Here is a 24403-nt window from a genome sequence, read left to right as displayed (position 1 = left end):
TATTCCTCTCTCGAGGGCCAGAGTTTTGGTCAGGCAGCCCTCGCCATATAGCAGTGACTGTGTCTAGGTTCTTGTAATTACTCCTTGCCTGAGATGGTTTTGAAACAGGCCTGGAATTTTTTTTTTTTTTTTTAGCCTTGTATTTGTTCAAATTAGATGACTAATATTAAAACATACAAGTGACTTAAGACTTTAGAACTTTTCAGTGAGCACTTACTGTGGAGCTGGATATTTGAGGGGGAGCCTCAAAGAAGAGAGAGTTGATGGGGAAAAAAGAGTAAATGAGAATAACAAGGGAGATTTTGGTGAAAGAAGTTCACCTTTCAATTTCAAGGAAATGGTTAAACGTACAAAAGAAAGATGAAAACTGACATCCTTTTAATACTATGTGCCAAGGACTTAGCATTATTATTTTTCATAACCACGCTGTTGGGTGAATATGATTGTTTCAATTATAGAGATGAGGAATTAAGGATTAGAGAGGTTAACTCACCAGCTAAAGCCTATGCAGTCACTTCAGATCTAGACAGGTCTGCCTGATCCAGAATGTCTGACTGTAATGTGCCTGCTCTTTCTTGCATACCACATTTCCAGAAAAGTGAGAGAGGCAGAATTATGGATGGAGACTCAGAGTGGCACAGGTCCATTGTGAAGATCTGGAAAGACATGCTGGATATAATGGCTGATAGAAGGCAATGAAGGATAACATTTAAGGGAACAGTTATTGGCATGATGAGGTTCTAAAGGGATCTGATGGTAAAGAAAATGTAGAGCCAATGGGTGTGGGTTTCCTGACGGAAAACTTTATTGTAGGAGTTGAAGCCTTGGCAGGCAGAGATACCAAGAAAGCAGGCTGATCCAGACCACAGACTGGAAACGCCATGTCTTTGCTTTAAATACCAGCAGGGAGAAGGATTCATCATTGCATGACTTTCCAAAATCTTTCCTGGCTTCCAGAACTGGCTCGTGAACTTGTCCTCTTCAGCGTTAAACCCATCTATTTAATGAGGCCGACAAAAAATAACTCCTCAACCTGGAAGGGGTTCTCTCCAGTGCGGCCCATAGGCGGAGGGCTGGGCTAGATGGACCAGGCTGATCGCCCGTCGGCTGTCATCAGAGAATGGTTCAGAGGGAGGGGAGGCGGCAGCCCAGGAGAACCAGGAGGCCGGGACCGGCGCCAACCCAGTGGGATGGGCAAGGCCTGTTGAGAAGGGAGCTGCCCGGCCAAGAGGGCCGGGAGGCGGCAGCGGGCCCGGAGGGGGAACGGGAGGCGGAGGAGCCTGGGCGAGTGAGGCAGGGGGCGGAGCGAAAGGGAGCGGGTGGGTAGCTCGCAGCCCCGCGCGCCGAGGGGTGGGGAGGTGGCCCAGGTGTGCAATTTTTTAAACTCTTTTTTTAAAATTTGGTTTATTTATTTTATTTTTTGGCTCAACTTCACTGTTGCCCAGACTTTCTCTCGTTGGGGCGAGCAAGGGCTACTCTCTAGTTGCCATGCGTGGGCTTCTCGTTGAGGTGGCTTATCTTGTTGCCCAATGTGGGCTCTAGGCTCATGGGCTCCAGGAGTTGTAGCTCCTAGGCTCCAGAGCACAGGCCCTGTTTTGTGACCCACGGGCTTAGTTGCTCTACAGCATGTGGGATCTTCCTGGACTATGGATCAAATCCGTGTCTCCTACATTGGCAGGTGCATTCTTTACCACTGCACCACCAGGGAAGCCCTGCAATTTGTTAACACTCCCTGGTGGCTCAGAGGGTAAAGCGTCTGCCCGCAATGCGGGAGACCTGGGTTCAATCCCTGGGTTGGGAAGGTCCCCTGGAGAAGGATATGGCAACCACTCCAGTATTCTTGCCTGGAGAAACCCATAGAGGGAGGAGCCTGGTAGGCTACAGTCCAGGGGGTCACAAAAAGTGGGACAGGACTGAGCGACTTCACTTTCACTTTCTTTCCACAAAAAGAAAAGTCTCATCTTTCACCTCTGGAAGCATCTCACTTCTAACAATTATAATCCAGGTGGAAGTGGCACTGAGTGACTCCAGAGACGAGGACAGAAAAGGTGATCAGCTTGTTCCTGGCCCTCTCCCCTCAGAACACACACCTTTGCAGCCCTGAGCCACCAGGTGTGAAGTTCAAGTACCCAGAAGCTGCCATACTGGAGAGTCCAGGTGTGAAACGACAGACACGCAGAGAGAGGTTCAGCTCTCCTCTGCCCCCATGCAGGAGTGTGAGCAAGGCTTCAGGTGATCCCAGGCCTCGGCCTGCAAGCCACCCCCGGGGCTCAAACAAGCATTCTGTTCCCAGAATGCAGATTTGTGAGTAAAATCATTGCTGTCACTGTTGACAGGCACACAGTTTTGGAGTTATATGTTGTGCGGTAGTTACAACTGGAGCCCGTGCTTGCACCTTCGGACCTGGGGGTGGTACCAGCTCCTGCTGTTGCACAGGCTGCCCCCACATCATGGAGAATTATTAATAACTGGCCCAAATGTCAATAGTGCCAATGCTGAGAAACGCTGCCTTAATGGCCACACACAGGCAGCATCTTATCTAGCGACTAGAAGGGCACTCCTAGGGGTTGTGCAAAATGGAACTTTTTTTATAGGAAGAAGGGTGGGGCAAGGGCGCTATTAGCAGAAGTAAATAACGGACTGTTTTCTGGCCAGGATATCTTTTTGGAGCGAGAGAACAGACAAAGATATTGTTGTGTCGGTTGCCTCCTCATCCACTGGGCGGGGCAAGGGAAATGGAGAGGGTCCACATGACAGATTACTTCTTTGGTGCTGACCAGAAAATTCCAAACTGGTTAATTAAGATTGCATTTCTATGAAAGTCAAAACTGCAATTAGAGGACTTCCCTGGCACTCCAGTATTTAACACTCCACACTTCCACTGCAAGGCGTACAGGTTCAATCCCTAGTTGGGGGACTAAGATCCTGAATGCCATGTGCTGTGGCCAAAAAATTAAAAAACAAAACAAAAAAAAAGTAAAAAAAAAAATCTGCAGTTAGGTTAGATATTAAACCTAGGTTTGGTGTCATGGGCATTAACACAAGTGATGCCATTTAGGGCCAGTGATTTTTCTCTTTAATAATATATGTTATATATATCACTATATAGAGATATATATCACTCTCTATATATCACTATATAGAGAAATCTTTTATTTTCTTGACGTCAAAAATTGTCTTCCACCCTGACCCCAGCCCCTGGCACTGCCTTCCACAGAACAAGACCTGATTTTGTTTGATAAGAATTTTATATGTATCTTGTGGAGTGAGTCCAGTCATGTGTTGATAAATGTTTAAGAACTAGCTTCTGAGGGTGGGAGGGAGGAGGATTTACAGAACTAGCCAACTTCTGTGGGGTAAATACTATAACCAGAGCCCATTTCAGGCTACCACCATGTTTTCACCGAATGGGCAACCAGGAAGAAAAATGCTCAGATCTTTCAAGCCTGAGAAAGCCAGTTCCAGTGCCAATTCCCAGCTATTCTCGACAAATAATTGGATGTTGAACTGCTTTCTTAAAAAAAAAAAAAAGTTGGAGTACAATCAGCCATCTACTGAGCTTTTCTCTTTTTGAGTGGGATAGGCAAGCTGAGAGCCAGAACTGAGTTCTTCCAGACCATGGAGGGGCGTTTATGTTGTGATGGGGAACCCAGACAGAGACAGGGAAGGGGGAGGAAGAGAGTGGAAAGGAGAATGATATTTAGAGAAGAAATTCCGGCAGAACTAAGATGTTTAAAGGGAATTGCTGAAAAAAATTAAAAATAAAAAAAAATAAAGGGAATTGCTTTGGCATTTGCCATGAGGTATGCAATGTCCCTGTGAGATGGACACAGTGGTAAAGAATCCACCTGCCAATGCAGGAGACATAAGAAATGTGGGTTCAATCCCTGGGACAGGAGAATATCCTGGAGGAGGAAATGGCAACCCACTCCAGTATTCTTGCCTGGGAAATCCCATGGACAGAGAAGCCTGGTGGGCTATAGTCCATGGGATTCCAAAGAGTCGGACATAGCTGAGCACACACACACACCAGTACACACACACATGCAATGTCACCCTTCAGCCACACCATCTCCAAAAAATCTTCAGTAAAACTTTATCTCTCCATCACCGATAGAGCTGGTTTCCTGGCATTGCATTTAGATTCTGAATGCAGCCTCAGAGTGGACCAAGGGTGAGAGCTGTGATTACCGCTAGGGACCTTGCTGCATCTAGGTTATACATTTTCCGGTCACACTGGATTATTTTTAATCATGAGCATGCATTATTCAAGTTGTCAGCAAAAATATTTTTTAAGTTACTTTCACCTAAGAACATAGAGTTATTTTCTTACCCAACTCAGTTGAACATGACATAGAGACCCTTGTCTTTGCAGGAGGGAATCAAGTCCTGGAATGAAATATAAAATCTCCCTAAAACTTCTTGTGTGCTTCCATTGTGTTTTTTTACAAACCTTTGGCATAACCTCAAACATGCTAATAAGCCTCCCAAATAGCTTTATAAAGAGTAGAGAGCTGTGCAAACTTGCTCTGTGATTCGCGTTCCTGAGATCATGCTGATCCTGTGGGCTAGAAACTTGGATGGAAGGCATTCAAGTCTCTGGCATGTTCCTGCAACATGCAAATATGGATTGTTGTTATTGCTAAGGCCCAGGACTATAACTAAGAAACTGACACACACAGAGAGACAGAGAAAGAGAGGAAAACAAAAGAAACCACATCTTCACACCTCACTATAGGTATACATTTCTTGGTTTTGGGTAGTTGCTTTCTTTATTTCAGTGGTTTCATGGCCAGAGTCTGTCGGGCTATAGTCTGTGGGGTCACAAGAGTTGGACACGACTTAGTAACTAAAACAACCATAAAAACAACCTCTCAAATTCACCCTCTTAGCTGTTCTCGATGATGGGTACTCCTGAGGCTGGCACCCACCAAACCAGTCTGGAAGAAAGGGTACCCAAGTTTGCCGCAAAGGCACACAGACTTGATGCTGTCTGCCTTGATCAGTACATTTTCTAGTTTCCAGTCAACCATCCAGTCTTGACCATGTCCCTTCTTTTTGCCTTCTAAAGTTTCTCCCTCTCCAGTCTCTGCATGCCTAGAGTGACACACAGCCTTGCCTGGGTTCCCAGCTGCAGTGTCCATCTAATGCTTGCTATCTGATCCCCACTACGTGCCCAAGCTTCCTCCTTGCGGAGGACTTCCAAGACTGCAGATCCTGAGCGCAGCCCTGGTGGCTAACGTCGTGCTATTTTATATCCTCCATCTCTCAAAGGTTCTGTTGAGCTAAAATTAGTGCACCCAGAAGGGGCAGTTGGAGTCAGTACAGAATAATGAATGACAAAGCACGGGGTTGGACGGCAGGTACACATAGAAGACAATGTGAATTGTGCCCCTGAAGGAATATCCCAGCTCTGCAGTCTATAGAAATGATTTTCCCTCCCTTTCCCCAAGGTTGAGCAACAGGGTCAACAAAGGTCTGTCTAGCCAAAGCTATGGTTTTTCCAGTAGTCAAGTATGGATGTGAGAGTTGGACCATAAAGAAAGCTGAGTGCCAAAGAATTGATGCTTTTGAACTGTGATGTTGGAGAAGACTCTTAAGAGTCCCTTGGACTACAAGGAGATCCAACCAGTCCATTCTAAAGGAGATCAGTCCTGAATATTCTTTGGAAGGACTGATGCTGAAGCTGAAGCTCCAATCCTTTGGCCACCTAATGCGAAGAGGTGACTCATTGGAAAAGACCCTGATGCTGGGAAAGATGGATGGCGGGAGAAGAAGGGGACGACAGAGGATGAGATGGTTGGATGGCATCACTGACTCAATGGACATGAGTTTGAATAAGCTCTGGGAGTTGGCAATGGGCAGGGAAACCTGGTGTGCTTCAGTCCACGGGATTGCTAAGAGTCAGACATGACTGAGTGACTTAACTGAACTGAAATGAGAAGCAGGGTGCTCTTACAAGCTGTGTGACTATGAACAAGCCAGTTTATCTCTCAGTGCCTTGGTTTCATCCTCTATAAAAAAGAGCTCAAAAAAAAAAAAAGAGCTCAAATGCAGTGCTTACGTCACAGGACTGTTTAAGGGGAAATGCTATGTAAAGGCAGCATAGTGCCTGGTACATTAAAAATGTTCTATACACCTTAATAATTGTTATTTTCCAAGTATAAACTCGATGGCCAACCTTCTTTAAGTTGGGTCAGAGATGCTGTCTTTCTACATGTTGGTGGGACCAGCAGTAATACTCCGGGGTTGCTAGGAGTTTATCTAGGCTGAGTTAGAAGATCCAAGATGTTCTCGCTCAATATTTGGGTGGGTGCTGACTGTCGCCTGCGGAGCCTCAGTTCTCCTCCATGTGACCTCTCGTCTTCCAGTTAGCCAGCCCTTCACCAGCACTCATCCAGGAGAGACCAGAAGATATATTTTTTCCTCCCCTAAATGGTGGGGCATGAAGATAGGAGATGCGCTGAAAGTAGCAGAACCCAGAGCAGCCACGGGACCACTGGGTAGACTGTGTCACGGGGTTGTTGTAAGGATTAAATGGAATAGCATGTGTAAAATGCCTAGAACAGTAGTCGCACATAGTAGGTACACAATATGTATGTGTAAGCAATTGTACTCATGTTGGTTTTTAACTTAGATTAAAATCTAGCCTCTTTATTGATCAACTACAAGGCCCTGCTCGAACTCTGTCCACCTTCTCCAGCTCATCTGCTCCATTCCTCCTCACTGACTTACCTCTGGAAAACCACACTGGCCTCTTTCTTTCCTAAAGATGCCAAGTTTGTCCCTGCCCCAGGGCCTTTGTGCTTGCCATTCTCTCAGGCTGAGCTCTATCAGCAGCTCGACAGACAGCTAGCTCTATCTTGTAATTTACCTCGTGGTTCAAATATGCTCTCCTATGTGGGTGACCACACAACCCAAAATTAGCCACCCCTACTGATTTAGTTTTTCTCTCCCACCACCCTGGCATTTCTACTGTCTGTAACCATCTTGCTCATCTGCTTAGCAGCTGTGTGATGACATCTTCTTAAGAGCAGGAACCTTATATATCTCCTTTACCCCTGGAACGCAAACTCCTAAAGTAATGCCCAAGGTGTAAGTCAGTACCCTATAAATGTCTGTTGACTGAAGGACTCGGGTGGGGCTCGCTTCCCTTTGGATTTATCAGCACTCCACTCTGTGAGAAAAAAAATCTTCTCTATAAACTTGAGATGACAATGAATTTCTGCAGCAGAAATATTTTTCATATTAAATAATCGGATCCAAAAATGAAGTGGCTTTCAGGAGCCACGTGTGGAGGAAGTGCCATTTTTAACAAAGGGCTGAGAGAGTTGCGGTGCCAGCTGATCCACTTGGCAGCCTCACCACAGATGCCCGGCAAAGTACTATACCTACGGGCAGATTTTTTTCTGCACATTACTACCCTAGAGCGAGCTATGCGTGATGTCCTAACAGTTGTATGTACACATACTTTCGGGAGAAAGAGAATACTTACTGTAGGTTTTAAAATTTTCTCATTTCAGAAGAACCACAGGCTCAGTATAGAAATTTTGGAAAGCGAAAGCAAAAAACACAAAGAAAGCACTAGTCTTCTGAACAGTGGAACATTCCTATCTGTGTTTTTCAGTTTTTGTTTTTTTTCTCTTTGAATGTTTTACAAATGAGTCTGTGTCACATAAAGCGCTTTGGAATTGTGTTTTTCCAGAGGTGGTATTTGCAGGATTTGGTGACTGACTGGCTGTGAAGGATGAAGGAGAAGGAGGAGTCACAGACGACCCTGAGGTTTCTCCATTTGTGGCTTGTTGGATGGTGGTGCAAACAAGGACACAGGAGCAAAAGCAACTTTGGTGAGAAAAGCAATGTGTTCAGTTTTGGATCTGATGTATTTGAGACGCCTCTGGGACAGTCAGTGTGGGTATTCCGTGAGTGACTAGATGGTCAGCTATGCAGTCAGGAAAGATGATGGACTGCTGAAGGAGGTCTGAGTGTCACTGGAACAAAGGCAACAGTCAAAGAAATGGAAATGCGTGAATTCAGTTACGGCAGACTTCTCCTTCCGCCCCAGCAGGCCCAGTGCTCAGTGCTCACAAGTGAGCAGAAAGTGAGTGAAGGGGTAGGCAGAAATTGGGGAGAAACGTCAGCTACTTTGTTGTCCTTTCATCAGCCACTAAGTTGTGTCTGATTCTTTCACGACCCCATAGACTGTCTCCCGCATTGCAGGCAGATTCTTTTACCACTGAGCCACCAGGGAAGCCTGCAGTTACCTTGTTGATTGAAAGTGTGTTAGTCGCTTCATTGTGCCTGACTCTTTGCAAACCCACAGACTGGGGGCCTCTGTCCATGGAATTCTCCAGGCAAGAATCCTGGAGTGGGTGGCCATTCCATTCTGTTCTCCAGAGGATCTTCCCTTCCCAGGGATCAAACCAGGGTCTCCTGCATTAGCAGGCAGATTCTTTGCTATCTGAGCTTGTGGTGGTTTAGTTGCTCAGTCATGTCCAACTCTTACGACCCCATGGGCTGTAGCCTGCCAGGCTTCTCTGTCCATAGAATTTTTCAGGCAAGAATGCTGGTGGGTTGCCATTTCCTTCTCTACGGGATCTTCCCGACCCAGGGATGGGGAAACAGATCAGAGGAAGACTCTGAGGGGGAGCTTGCTTTTTGCTGCCATCTACTGGCTGTTACTGGAGCAATTCCCGGGAAACAGACCTAGCATGCCCAGGCCATTGCAGCTGGGTAAGAGCAGCGTTCTAGTGAGGCAGGAACCCACGTTATCTGACTCCGAGTTCACTGACTACAACCAAACCGATATTGCTTCTTCTTTTAATATTTCTTTTTATTTATTTATTTGGCGGCATCTAGTCTTAGTTGCAGCACTCGGGATCTTTGATCTTTGTTGCGGCCTGTGGGATCTTTAGTTGCAGCATGCAAACTCTTAGTTTCAGCTTATGGGATATAGCTCCCTGACCAGGTTCTTCCCCTGCATTGGGAGCGCAGTCTTGGCCACTGGACCACCAGGAAAGTCCCTGAGGAGGCACTGTTATCATCTCTACAGATGAGGAAACTAAGGTTAGTTAAGAAATTTAAGAGGCTTTACAAATAGCTGAGAAAAGAAGAGAGGTTAAAGGCAAAGGAGAAAAGGAAAGATATACCCATCTGAATGCAGAGTTCTAAAGAATGGCAAGGAGAGATAAGAAAGCTTTCCTAAGTTATCAATGCAAAGAAATAGAGGAAAACAATAGAATGGGAAAGACTAGAGATCTCTTCAAGAAAATTAGAGATCCCAAGGGAACATTTCATGCAAAGATGGGCTCAATAAAGGACAGAAATGGTAGGGATCTAACAAAAGCAGAAGACATTAAGAAGAGGTGGCAAGAATACACAAAAGAACTTTACAAAAAAGATCTTCATGACCCAGGTAACCACAATGGTGTGATCACTCACCTAGAGCCAGACATCCTGGAATGTGAAGTCAAATGGGCCTTTGGAAGCATCTCTATGAACAAAGCTAGTGGAGGTGATGGAATTACAGCTAAACTATTTCAAATCCTAAAAGATGATGCTGTGAAAGTGCTGCACTCAATATGTCAGCAAATTTGGAAAACTCAGCAGTGGCCACAGGACTGAAAAAGGTCAGTTTTCATTCCAGTCCCAAAGAAAGGCAATGCTAAAGAATGTTCAAACTACTGCACAATTGCACTCATCTCACACGCTAGCAAAGTAATGCTCAAAATTCTGCAAGCGAGGTTTCAACAGTACATGAACTGAGAACTTCCAGATGTTCAAGCTGGATTTAGAAAAGACAGAGGAACCAGAGATCAAATTGCCAACATCCATTAGATCATAGAAAAGGCAAGAAAGTTCCAGAAAAACATCTATTTCTGCTTTATTGACTATGCCAAAACCTTTGACTGTGTGGATCACAACAAACTGTGGAAAATCCTTAAAGAGATGGGAATATGAGACCACCTTACCTGCCTCCTGAGAAATCTGTATGCAGGTCAACAAGCAACAGTTAAAACCAGACATGGAACAACAGACTGGTTCCAAATTGGGAAAGGAGTACGTACGTCAAGGCTGTATATTGTCACCCTGCTTATTTAACTTATGTGCAGAGTACATCATGTGAAATGCTGAGCTGGATGAAGCACAAGCTGAAATCAAGATCGCTGGGAGAAATATCAATAACCTCAGATATGCAGATGACACCACCCTTATGGCAGAAAGTGAAGAACTAAAGAGCCTCTTGATGAAAGTGAAAGAAGAGAGTGGAAAAATTGGCTTAAAGCTCAACATTCAGAAAACTTAGATTATGGCATCCCGTCTCATCACTTCACAGCAAATAGATGGGGAAACAATGGAAATAGTGACAGACTTTATTTTCTTGGGCTCCAAAATCACTGCAGATGGTGACTGCTGTCATGAAATTAAAAGATGCTTGCTCCTTGGAAGAAAAGCTATGACCAGTCTAGACAGTATATTTAAAAGCAGACACATTACTTTGCCAACAAAGGTCTGTCTAGTCAAAGCTATGGTTTTTCCAATAGTCATGTATGGAAGTGAGAGTTGGACTATAAAGAAAGCTGAGCACCAAAGAATTGATGCTTTTGAACTGTGGTGTTGGAGAAGAGTCTTGAGAGTCCCTTGGACTGTAAGGAGATCCAACCAGTCCATCCTAAAGGAAATCAGTCCTGACTATTCTTTGGAAGGATTAACTAATGCTGAAGCTGAAGCTCCAATCCTTTGCCCACCTGATGCGAAGAACTGACTCATGTGAAAAGACCCTGATGCTGGGAAAGATTGAAGGCAGGAGGAAAAGGGGACGACAGAGGATGAGATGGTTGGATGGCATCACTGACTCGATGGACATGAGTTTAAGTAGGCTCCGGGAGATGGTGATGCACAGGGAAACCTGGTGTGCTGCAGCCCATGGGATCTTAAAGAGTCGGACACAACTGAGCAACTGAACTGAATTGAAGAAATTTGCTCAAAGCTGCACCATTAATAATTAACAGAGTCATGCTTTGAATCCAGACAGTCCAATGACAAGAATCTCTACTCTTAATTGCTTCATTTTACTACTTCTGAAAAGAAGCAGATGGTAACATGCATTGGAGTCAGTCAGTAGAGACAGGCAGTGAGTGACATGGAGAAAGATGAAAAATAAGGAAGCTGAAAATTAAAGATGAGTTTTTCCTGTTGTAAAATTTACTGAGACCAGACCCTGTAAGGGGGGGGAGGGGTTTCTTACATTCCATTTTTTCATGCATTAAATTTCCTTAATGATAATATATGACTATAATTTTCCAAGGATCAGAATAGAAATAAACTAAACATGGGTAATTCTCACATTCAGTTGTATACTGAGCTACCCCTCTTTTTGCTAAAGTGCTTTAAATACTGTCTTTAAAACAAAGCGTCCAGCGAGGGAGGTTCAAAAGGGAGGGGATATATGTGTACCTATGGCTGATTCATGTTGAGGTTTGGCAGAAAACAACAAAATTCTGTAAAGCAATTATCCTCCGATTAAAAAATAAATTAATTAAAAAAACAAAAAGAGTCCAGAAGAGCTTGGAAGGGCGAGTTTTCCAAGCAGTTTATCTGGGCACTTGCAAAACTTTTTTCCTGCCACGTTCACCGCCCTCCTCCCAAATTGGGAAGACACAACTTCAAGTGTATCTCCCTGTGCCAAGACCAGCCTTTAGAGTGCACTGCCTAAGTTTTTCTGTCAAGGCAAGTCCTTTTGTTGAGACTTCTTTATATACAAAGACAAAGACCATATCCGTATGTGTAGATGAGAGATTCTCCACCCCAGCTTTCTTGAGCTTTTGAACCAGATGATTCTTTGTTGCGGGGAGCTGCTCTCTGTGCGCTGCAGGGTACCTAGCAGTATCCTGTCCTCCTACCCGCGAGAAGCCAGTAGCACCACCCTCATCTGTGACAGTCAAAACTGTCTCCAGACATTGCCGTCATCCCTGGGAAGTCACAATCACCCTCAATCGACAGCCACCAGCATAGATCAATGACAGTTTACAATTAAAGAATGCCCACCACCATCTGTGAGTAGGAGTGTACATTGGCACAAACCATTTCAAGAGTGATTTTGAAAGTAAGCTTTGGAAAGTCATCATTACAATATTCAAAATATTTTCATTTGGAAGAAAAAGAAAAGGATTTACTGTTTATAGCCCCCGAAATAGAAGATTCGTTAGGAATAAAGGTTTGACGGTGTATTAAAAGATTTTATTTTCCTTGAATGATAGGCACAGATCTGGTGGCTGCCAGCTCCCCCAAATCCCTGAAGCATCTGTGTGCAGGAGAAGCCCTCCGGTGATTGATGGGATGTGTGGGCCTCTGGCTTAGTCTATACTTTATTTCCTGGACTACAGTGATTGGTCCAAGGCTGAGCCAATCAGAGTGCCTCACTTGGGTTCTTCTAACTAATCTGAGGGGGCCTGCTGGGGGGGAACAAGGGCATCTCTTCTCTATGATCACAAAGAAGTAAAGATGTGAGCCCAGCGTCTGATAGCCATTACCCCACCCAGTGAAAAGCTGTTCCAAGAAAATGAAGCATAGAGAGCAGCATGGGTGAGAGACACAGAGAATCCTTTCGATGTTCCAGTCTCAAGTTCTGGCCGTCCCTGTGGCCAACTCCGGCCAGCACGTTCCTGTGGTCTCATTGTGTGAGCCAGTTTATTAAAGCTAATTCATGTTGGATTTTTATCTCTTGTAACCATTGGAATTTTTTATATACAGTTTTTCTTTTTTTTAATATTAATGTTTCTTTATTTGGCTGTGCCGGGTCTTAGTTGCAGCACGTGGGATCTTCGGTCTTCATTGTGGCACTTAGGATCTTTAGTTGTGGCATCCGAACTCTTAGTTGCAGTGTGCAAGCTCTTTGTTGCGGCATGTGGACTCTAGTTTCCTGACCAGGGATGGAACCCCGGGCCCGCTGCATTGGGAGCACTGGGTGCTTGGCCACTGCACCACCAGGGAAGTTCCCAATTTGGGATTTTTATTTTTTTAACTAAACTTTTTATTTTGTATTGGAATATAGCTGATTAACAGTGTTGTGATAGTTTCAGGTGGACAGCAAAGGAATTCAGCCATACATATACCTGTATCCACTCCCAACCATTGAATTTTAACTAAAACACCTTAGCAAAGACATAAAAGAGAATTCACATAATGAACAGGAACACTGGTAAAATTTTCACTCATAAATGTTCTGTGCAAACCACATGGATACAAATCCACCTATTTTGTAAATTCTAGTGTGGCTCTGGAAAACTCTAAGCAGATATGGCTGCCTCTTGCCCCATACAGATAAAAACCACAATGGCGCCCATTGGTTCAAAGGATTTATACCTCCTGAAGGTTTCACATCCATTATCTCATTTTCCTTCTACCAAAACTCAACCAGACAGGGAAGGAGACTTTAGCATCCCCATTTCCAGGTGAGAAAGTGGAGACACCATGTGGCTAAATGACTTTTTTATGTAATGCAGGGGTTGGAACGAGATCAGCAGTTCTTAAATTCAATCAGTCACGAACTGTGTCATGACTGATTTGATGCTGGTGGTTAAAGTACCGAAGCAAGAGAATGATTCATCTTTTTAAAAATAACACATTATCCTTGTAACAACCTAATTCTCACCAGCATTTGGTATGCTTTCCTGGCTAGGAGAAAAGGAGTGGGGTTGCAGCTGGCACAATCGGAATTCCCATGGGGGTGTTATGCATGTGAATAGTCAACCATGTGCATTCCAACAGTTTGGGGGAAAAAAAAGTTGAGAGTTAATGGATAAGCCAGGCCTGGAGGTTGCTTCCAGCTCTAAAATTGGATGATTCACCCAAAATAAACTGTGAGTTGATGGCATACAAGATCAAAACAAACCACTCTTCCCTGTCCATGGATCTTATTAAGGATCACTTACTTTAAAGCGTCGTAGGTTGATCATAAGATGTATTGTACAAAACAGGACGGTTTTGTTTTTAAATATTTATTTATTTGGCTGTCCCCGGTCTTAGTTGCAGCACACAGCATCTTCAATCTTCATTGCAGCATGAGGGATCTTTAGTGGATTAGCTGCAGCATGTGGGATCTAGTTCCCTGACAGGGATGGAACCCAGGCCCCCTGCACCGGAAGCATGGAGTCTTAGTGACCGGACCACCAGAAAAGTCCCTAAACCAGGATAGTTTTAGGAGAAAAAGGGGCATCAATGGAATGGAACATCAGGACAACATATTAAACGGGAATTGTGTTGAACAAATCAGGACTAGAATCACCCTGCGTATATGTAATGCAAGATGTGTATGCTTCAGTCGTGTCTGACTCTTTGCGACCCTGTGGACTGTAGGCTGCTAGGCTCATCTGTCCATGGGATTCTCCAGACAAGAATACTGGAGTGGGTTGCCATGCTCACCTCCAGGGGATCTTCCCAATCCAGGGATTGAACCCAGGTCTCTTATGTCTCCGGCTTTGGCAGGCGGGTTCTCTACCACTAGCGCCACCTGGGAAGCCCCAAGTACATTTACAGAACTGGAAACTGCCAGACCTGCCCCAAGGAACATCATTCTAATGGTGAATTGGATGTGTTTTGGTTTCAGTTCCCCCAAAAGCAGACTCTAAGACAAGGATTTTGGTGCAAGTAGTTGATTAAGGAGGTGAAGGAAACTGCCAGACCTGCCCCAAGGAACATCATTCTAATGGTGAATTGGATGTGTTTTGGTTTCAGTTCCCCCAAAAGCAGACTCTAAGACAAGGATTTTGGTGCAAGTAGTTGATTAAGGAGGTGAAGGAGGCAGGGGAAGAAAGGTAGCCAATAAGAGTATATCCTCAAAAAAAAAAAAAAACAGTATATGGAAAGGAAAAAAAGAGTATGTCCTCAAGCCAGCAACTGCTGAGGCCAACTGCAATAGAATACCCGAGCTTGTCACAGAGATGTGCCACCCAACATTCCCCCTTTAAGGAAGGGCTTGCTGTTCACTCGCAGGGAGTGGGGTCAGCAGATGGCCCCCAAGCTCCTTCAGGGTCTGTCTTAGGAACAGAGCTGCCTTGCTCAAGGTCACACCCTTTCCAGAGCAGTCTGCACTGCTGAGCAACCAAGGCAAGGCTGTGAAGGGTGCCCGTCTCCTCCAGATGCAGGGCACTCTGATGGGCAGTCCTCACTCCACACCTTCTCCCTGGGTTGGCCAAGACTTGGTCAAGCTGGTACTGCAGCCAGATTTTCCTTGCCTTCCAGAGGGGCTAATCCCTAATAAAAACCCTGTAAGTATCTGCTTGCAGAGAACCAATCCCAAAGCCATTCCTCTAGGGAAACTCAGTGTATTAATAATTTTTTTAATACCTTAAAAAATTTTATTTATTTATTTATTTGGCTGTTTCGTGTCTTAGTCACCACACTCAGGATCTTCAGTGTTTGTTTTGACCTCCGGGTTCTTTTAGTTTCAGCAGGCGGAGTCTTCATTTGCAGCATGTGAAATCTTTAGTTGCAGCAAGTAAACTCTTAGTTGTAGCACATGGGATCAGGTTCCCTGACCAGGGATCAAACCTGGGCCCCCTGCATTGGGAACTCGGAGTCTTACCCACTGGACCACCAGGGAAGTCCCTAATCGTGTTTGTTTTTTAATTTTCTATATCTTATGAGGTTGTGACATCTTGGGGGACCTTGCAGATTAGAGGAGAGACTGCATTTATAGGGCTAGCTAATCCCTTAGAGGAGGTGGATTGCTTGCTGGAACATGTCTAGTCATGCAAAGGCCATCTGACTCAGTGTCATATCCAACCCACCTGCTTATCTAACTCACACACCAAGCCAATAGTTGCTACCTCCTAATCACCCCGGAATCAGGTACCAGACAACCGAAGACAGCTCCTATGCCCTAGAGTCCTCTGGAATTACGCAAAGGAGCCCATCCTAAATGGTGTACGATGTCTCTCCTTTTCTGCAGAAACTCTAGTAAAGGCTGTGGCTTAGGCTTTCCAGTTATTCCTGCTTCTGCCTCCTGATCGAGACCTGACCCCTCCGCTGTGGCCCTGAGTGGCGTGGTGTGTCCCCTTCTCCCAGGAAGGTAAGTAATAAACAATCCATTCAGTGGCACTGGCTTCTCCATGTCATTACTCAATCAGAGAATTGCCTATAGCACCTTTGTTTAAAACTGCCCCCAATCTGAAATTCTTCAAAAGGTGAAGAAACAAATGAAAGCAGCCAGTTTGAAAAGTTCAAACTCTTTATCATTCCAACTACACGACATTCTGGAAAAGACTATAGTCAAAAGTAAAAAGGATCCTAGTAAAAAGAGACAGGAAGAGATCAATGGTTTTCAGCACTTTGGAGGTGGGAGGGAAGGGTGAATAAGTAAAGCGTAGAGGATCTTCAGGGCAGTGAAAATACTCTGTGTGATACTATAATAACAGACATATAACATTACATATTTGTCAAAAACCATACCACTGTATAGCACAAAGGACCGTAGTATAAACTAAGGGCTTTAGTTAATAATTATGTATCAATATAAATTAAAAATAACCCTGAATCAATATTGGCTCAGCAATTATAACAAATATATCACACTAATGTATGATGTCACTAAGAGGGGAAATTGTGAGCAGAAGGGAGAAGAGGTATATGGCAACAGGCCTGCCTGCGTGCCAAGTTACTACAGTCGTGTACGCCTCTTTGTGACCCCATGAACCGTAGCCTACCAGGCTCCTCTGTCCATGGAATTCCCCAGGCAAGGGTATTAGAGTGGGTTGCCATCTCCTCCTCCAGGGGATCTTCCCAACCCAGGGACTGAACCCACGTCTCCTATGTTTACTGCATTGGCAGGCAGGTTCTTTACACCAGTACCACCTAGGAAGCCCAGCAACTCTTTGTACTATCTGCTCAATCTTCTGTAAACCTAAAACTGTTCTCAAAGCAAAAGTAGGTGAAAGAAGAAAGATGGTGGGGGCAGGAAGAAAGATGTTTGCTCCAGGACAGGTATATCAGGGCTCAGACAGGACAGGGGGAAATTTAAATTAAAAAAATAATAATAGAGGTAACCCACAAGATACCACTTCACAGTCATTAGGATGGCTATGAAAGTGAAAGTAAAAGTCGCTCAGTCATGTCCAACTCTTTGCCACCCCATGGACTGTAGCCCGCCAGGCTCCTCTGTCCATGGGGATTCTCTAGGCCAGAATATTGGAATAGGTTGCCATTTCCTTCTCCAGGGGATCTTCCCAACCCAGGGATCAAACCCAGGTCTGCTGCATTGCAGGCGAATTCTTCACCATCTGAGCCACTTTATTATTTTTTAATATTTATTTATTTGATTGTGCCGAATCTTAGTTATGGTATGCAGATCTTCAGTCTTTTGTTGTGGCATGTGAACTCTTAGTTGCAGCATATGGGAGCTAGTTCCCTGACCAGGGACTGAACCCAGGTCCCCTCCGTTGGGAGCGCAGAGTCTTAGCCATTGGACCACCAGGGAAGTCCCAGGATGGCTATGGTTTAAACACACACACAGAATAACAAGTATTAGTGAGAATGTGGAGAAATTAGAATTCTCATACATTGCTGATGGGAATGTAAAATGAGTGTAATCATTTTGAAGAACAGGTGATTCTCATATGACCTAGAAATTCCAATCCTAGGTAAGTACCCAAAGAAATGGAAAGTGAGGACTTGAACAGATTACTTGTATGTAGGTGTTCACTGCAACCTTATTCACAATAGCCAAAAAGTAGAAATGGCCGAGTGTCTGTCCATGGATGAATGGATAAACAAAGTGTGGTGTATCCATACACCAATGGAATATTCTTCAGCCGTGAAAAAGGAAGTATTGATACATAGCACAACATAGTGAAACTTAAGATCATTTCTGGTAAGCGAAAGAAGCCAGATTGGAAAGGTGACATATCATATGATTCCATTTATATGATATGTCTAAAATAGACAAATCCACAGAGATGAGTGGTTGCCAGAAGCTGGGAAGAGCGGGGAATAGGAAATGACTGCTAATGGTATTGGAGTCTTTGGGGGGCAAAGGAACAGTTCTGGAATTAGATAGTGGTGATAGTTGCATAACATAGTGAATATACTAAAAACCACTGCCTGCAATGCAGAGTTGCAGGCAGATGCAAGTACTATCCCCTGGTTGGGAAGAACTCCTGGAGGAGAGCATGGCAACCCCCTCCAGTATTCTTGCCTGGAGAATCCCATGGACAGAGGAGCCTGGCGGGCTGCAGTCCATAGGGTCACAAAGAGTCAGACATGACTGATGCGACTGAACATGCACTCACTGGTTCATTCACTTTAAAAAGGGTGAACTTGGCTGCCAGACTTGCCCTCTGTGATGGCCTGTACTCTGTCCTTGGAGTGTGTTTCTCTCTAAATAAATCCACTTCTTACTTATAAAAAAAAAAGTATGAACTTTATGTTATTCAAATTATATCTTAATTTAAACACCCATAAATAAAAGAAGTGCCAAACTATTTCTCTCTCCTCCTTTGCTAAGATCTATATGAAAATGGAGCTTCCTAGAAGTAACCTACTTATGGGTAATGCTGATCTGTTAAGTGGGAAAAAAAATTGTCTTTCAGAGGCTACACTTTAATTTCTACCTAGTGTTTTATTAAAACTACTAGGGAAATGTCACAGCCAAAAATAAAAAAGGAGGGGAGATGTGATAGCTCAAAAAAAAAAACCCAATCCAGATACCTACATGCCTATAACCCGCCACTTAAACCACAACTTCTTTCTTTCCTGTTTCTTTCTTCCCTTCCTTCCTTTCTCTGTGCTGAATCTTAGTTGCAGCATGCGGGATCTTCAGTTGCAGCATATGGGATCTAGTTCCCTGACCAGGGATCGAACCTGGGTCCCCTATGTTGGGAACGTGGAGTCTTAGCCACTGGACTCCATCAGGGAGGTCCAACAATTTCTGATTCATGAGATATAAAGCAGTCACTCAGTTTCTAGCATTTGAGTTTCCTGGGGAACCCAGTTTCTCAATAGTAGTGTTATGAGAACAATTTGCCAGGACGCCTACAAGCAAAGATTGGGTTCACAAACAGGCTGCATTTGAGTTACCATTGGGTGTTCTGAGATGCACAGAGCCTGCTGGATATACACTTTAAAACACCATCTCTAGATCTATCTTTAGTTCCTGCCTCCCAGCTTTTTACACTCATGAAAATAAGTGCATCCACATGATAAGGGCAATTTTGCCCTTAGAAAACACACAATTCCAGTATGCTGATGGATTTCTAAATGGTGATCCATGGGAACCCTTATGGATATAGGTGTTCCAAGTCCCATTCTTTCATTTAACAAACATTGGCTGAGCATCTGCTATGTGCAGGCAATATTTTAAGCTCTGGGTTCAAGAAAGAAGGGACCAGAGAGTCCTGTGCCTCTGTTTCTGGTCACAGAGTCAGTTTATAAACCCACTGCATAACTTTGTGATGCTCGACAGAACAATAATCAAATGCCTTCAATGTGCCCTGCACAATGCTAGAAGCAGGTAAAAGAGGCCCTGGTCCAAAAAGTTCACAGAAGGGGAAAATGGTCAATAAATAAAGGGAAAATGTTAAACCTTGCTAGTGTTTATTTATTTATGCGCTGCTGTGTTCCAAAAAAAAGATTTAAGGCAGCTTACAAGGATACATAAAACACAGCCAGAAATCCATGGCTCATTCATATCAATGTATGACAAGACCCACTGCGGTATTGTAAAGTGATTAGCCTCCAACTAATAAAAATAAATGAAAAAAAAAAAAAAACACAGCCAGATTGCATAAATTGTAAGTGGGAGAGAAGGGAGAGAAAGAAAAACAAGAAGGAGGACTGCAAATGGGGCCAGAAATGAGACTATGTGATAACTTCCTCTATGCTAGATGTTGCTGGGGTCCTGCCCAGAGTCCCTCAGTCCTAATCTCTGTACACAAAAGGATGCTCATTGCTACACCTGTGACTCTCTGAATGAGGGCTTTGTTCTGGCTTGGAAGGACACCTGGCCAGCAAGCAGTATGGCCCGGGAGTCGCAAGGAGTTTCTGTCTCTAGAAACGGCCCCACCCAGTGATGGATGGAGTTGGTAGATGAATATCCCAGCTTCCTCTCCTTCCATGGAGATAACATGCGGCTTGTTCTCTGCAGCCTCCCAGTGCCCCCCCTCCAAGGATGCTGAGCTCCAGTTGCCCATAGCAATAACTCACTTGCCACATGCCCCTTATTGGATCTCTTCCTTTCTGTGTCTCCCTTTCCATCCTCCCTACTGTGCTTCCTGGAATCATCTCCCAAATAAACTACCTGCCCTTGAATCCTTGTCTCAGAATGAGCTTCGTGGGGAACCCAACCCAATATAGCTCACCATACCCTCATCTGCTATTTATTGAACCTGTATCCCCTGCATCGGAAGGTGGATTCCTAACCGCTGGACCACCGGGGAAGTCCCTATGCCTTGTTTTGAGTTTGACTTGTTTGACTGATCTTGTCTTTCCTTTTGGGCTTCCCAGGTGGCTCAGTGGGTAAAGAATCTGCCTGCAATGCAGGAGACCTGGGTTTGATCCCTGGGTTAGAAAGATCCCTGAAGGAGGGCAGGCCCCACTCCAGTATTCTTGCCTGGAGAATCGTCATGGACAGGGGAGCCTGGGGGGCTACAGTCCATGGGGTTGAAAAGAGTTGGACACAACTTTTGATGAACTATCTCCTAGTGGTGGGGGGCAGGGGAGGTGGTCCTTGGGCCCTTGGTGCAAATAGTATACATTCAAGGTGTCTTGGTATATAGCAATATTAACTAAAATACTACTGAATACTGGAGGACATCTACCCAAACCGATCAGTTCTTCTTTCTGGCAATTATAGAACAGGGTCAGCTGTCCACTGATGCTACCGCTGGATCATCTGTATGAAAAAAAAAAAAAAGCATCTGTTACTTTTGTGGTCTAAAACCACCAAAGGCTCCCCATTACCCATAAAATAAAATGTAGATTTCTCAACATGACTTACTGGCTCCTGCTTGCCAGTCCTGTCTCCTCCTCTTTTCCCTTTTGCTCACCACATCCTCCTCATATGACTTCCTTTCTGTTCCTCAAACACACCAAACTCTTTCCCAGAGTGTGCCTTCTGCCCGGACTGCTCTTCCCACGGCTATTTATGTGGCTGACTCCTTTTTCCTCAAATGTAATTGTCCTCTCAGAGAGATTGCCCAGTTACCTAAATTAGACACAGTATATATACACACACACACACACACTCCCCGCCATTTGATAAAGTTACTCTTTATTAAGTCATTATATTGATACATTGATATTCATTTTTTTCCCACAGAACATGTCAGAATTGGTGCTTATCTCATTCATTGGTTTCTGTCTCTTTTCACTGGAATGTAAGCTTCATTCAAGGACAGGCACCTTGTTTGGTTTTTAGTTCCTAAACATGCAGCAGCAAACACAGTGCACATAGTGTCCACTCGATATGTTGATGAGTGAATATACATAAATAAGTGCTTATTTTCTGTTCTCAATAACAGAAAAGTGCATACTGTTAGTTCATTCAAAACTGAGAGTGGAAAAAAAAAAACAACTGAGAGTGTATATCAATATGTATATCTTAAAAAAGCAGGGAGGCCAGAAAGCATCCCTTATTTTTCCTCACTTAAAATATTTTAGTGATTGTATCATAAGACATTTCCCAGTGATTCTGACTTCATATGAGCATCAGTAATTGGCAGGAGAGGAGGAAACCTTCATAGAATTCCCACAGCTTAACTGATAACCAATTCTGGTCCAGGCTAAAGTCTAAGGAAAGGTCAATAAAATTGCAAACACTGTTTCTAACCTACTTTTTCACAGGATAGCAAAATTATATATAAAAGTTCATGGTGGGGGACTCCCCTGGAGGTTCAGTGGTTGGGACTCTGCTTCCACTGCAGGGGGCACAGGTTTGATCCCTGGCTGGGGAGCCAGGATCCCTCATGCTGCTTGAGGAGTGGACAAAAAAAAAAAAATGTTCACAGTAGGTAGTTAAAAAGTTTTCTGAATTAGTATCTAGTTTGAATTAGATCTTTTGATAGACCAATATTGTCCAGTAGAAATAAATGTCAGTCACATGCATTATTTTTTCCCCACGTGCATAATTCTAAGTTTTCTAGTAGCCACAATGGAAAGAATAAAAAAAGTTGAAATTAATTTTAGCAATACATTTTATTAAACTTAATATTTCTAACATAGTATTATTTCATTATTAATCAATATTTTTTTAAAGATAAATAAGATCTTTTACATTTTTTCTTACTTTGTAGCGTACCTCAATTGAGATGATACATTTGTTGTTTTTTTGGTCATACTCTATGGTTTCTGGGATCTTTATTCCCTGACCAGGAATGGAACCTGGGCCCCAGCACTAAAAGCACACAGGCCTAACTGCTGGACCACCGAGAAATTCCCGGGATGATAAGTTTGAATTGGAAGTTATTGTTCTGTATTTATTTATTAAAACATTTTTTTATATGGACCATTTTTAAAGTCTTTGCTGAGTTTGTTACAATACTACTTCTGTTGTTTATGTTCTGGTTTTTTGGCTATGAGGTCTGTGGGATCTCCACTCCCCCACCAGGGAGCAAACCTGCACCCCAGCTTTGGAAGGTGAAGTCTTAACCACTGAACTGTCAGTAAAGCCTCTACTCCTCTGTGGTTAGATTTCAAAAATGTAGAGTTGAAAAAGTAGATTCATATTACCCAAGGAATTCCAAACATATTTAAAAGTTTTTCCAATTGTGGAGTCAAGTATCAATTTTAAAATCTAACATGGGGGACTTCCCTGGTGGTCCAGTGGCTAAGACTCTGTACTCCCAAGGCAGGCGGCCTGGGGTTCGATCCCTGATCAGGGAACTAGGTCCCGCATGCTGCAAGTAAGACCCAGGGCAGTCAAATAATTAAAAATAAAATAAAATAAAGTCTAACATGGAAATTGACAACATTATGCTAAATAGAAGAAACCAGACACAAAAGGTCACATGGTGTATGATTCTATTTATATGAAATGTCCAGAGTAGGTTAAACCATAGAAACAGAACATCGATTGGTACTCCTCCTGGGGGGGAGGGGAGAGTGAGGAGTACTTGCTAAGAGGATATGAGGTCTTTGGTGGGGGTGATGGAATGTTCTGAAACTTGAGGAGGTGGCCCCACAACAGCATGTGCTGTGCTGTGTCCGACTCTGCGACCCCATGGGCTGCGGCCCACCAGGCTCCTCTGTCCATGGGATCCTCCAGGCAAGAGCACTGGAGTGGGGCGCTGTAGGCTCCGCCAAGGGCTCTTCCCAACCCGGGGATCGAACCCGCAGCTCTTATGTCTAACCTGCATTAGCAGGGGGGTTCTTTACCACTAGGGCCACCTGGCAAGCCCAGCTTGGAGTTGTTCATCTTTAAATGTTTAAATTTTTGTTATGTGACTTTGACCTCAATGTACACATTTGAAATGAATACAATTTAATTAAAATTATGATGTCAGTTCCACCGTCCAATCCAAGTACTCAACAGCAGTAGACTATGACATCACTCAACATGGGACCAAACCACTCCCACGCAGAGGCCGGGGCTTTTTAAATCATTTATTTCCCTTTTTACAGGACATGGCTTCCCAGCACCTCCTGAAAGTTTTCAAGGTGAAGTGCCCTAGTTTTATTTAAGCACCACCTGGCAGCCGCTGAAGTGTCACGTTTCCATTTCACGAGAGCCAGCCACAAATCTGATTGCTCCTGCTCCACATGATTAGCACGTTTTGGGTGACATTCTTAGGTTGGTCACACTTCTGAGCATGTTGTGATTCTTTAATAGTTTTTCTGAAGGGCGCCAGGCATCCAGAAGCTTGTGGCCTATACTTCAAGAGACATTAGAAGTCATTCTAGTGGTTTGCAGAAGCTTTCCTCTCCAGGGAGCCGAGGAGAGCAGAGAAGGGAGGTCACAGAGAGGCGGTACTGGGCTGAGACACACATGAAGAGAGCAGTTGAAATGAGGAGGGGCGCAAAACCCTAAGAAACTCCGTGGAGGATTCACAGGACTCTGAAGGCTCTGATCAGCTCACCCGGTCCATCCCAAATGAATACCAGCAATTTGCTCTTTTCTCTCAACTCCCCAGAGATAAAGATCCACAACCACTCTTGTTCTCTCATTGCACTATATGATACCTCTCAGGTGTCAAAAAGTGTTCCTCTAAGTCTTTGTTATCCAAAACGCTCCTATTAGTTTCTCTCTTTTCCTCTTGTAAACCTCCCAGCTAAGACTGGGAGGCTGTTCCCTGAATATCAGGACCATTTACCTGGAAATATCTCCTTAGCATTTTCTCATTTTTGATGCTTCTATATCCCAATATGATTATTCAGTTTGTAGACTGGACTGTTTATTCTCTCTCCATTTTCC

General features: G+C 44.0%; 1 long non-coding RNA gene across 1 annotated transcript; it reads left to right on the top strand.

Annotated features, from left to right (window-relative positions):
- The first annotated feature begins 7758 nt into the window (after positions 1-7758).
- Positions 7759-23847, top strand: LOC122421673. Its single transcript, XR_006263560.1, has 3 exons — positions 7759-7847; positions 15953-16072; positions 23614-23847. It is a non-coding gene; the product is annotated as an uncharacterized LOC122421673 (long non-coding RNA).
- The last annotated feature ends 556 nt before the right edge of the window (positions 23848-24403 follow it).

Source organism: Cervus canadensis, chromosome 1 (genome assembly GCF_019320065.1).
Source record: "Cervus canadensis isolate Bull #8, Minnesota chromosome 1, ASM1932006v1, whole genome shotgun sequence".
Taxonomy (NCBI): domain Eukaryota; kingdom Metazoa; phylum Chordata; class Mammalia; order Artiodactyla; family Cervidae; genus Cervus; species Cervus canadensis.
The sequence above is the reverse complement of the archived record's forward strand: the minus strand, read 5'-3'. Positions and strand labels throughout refer to the sequence as shown.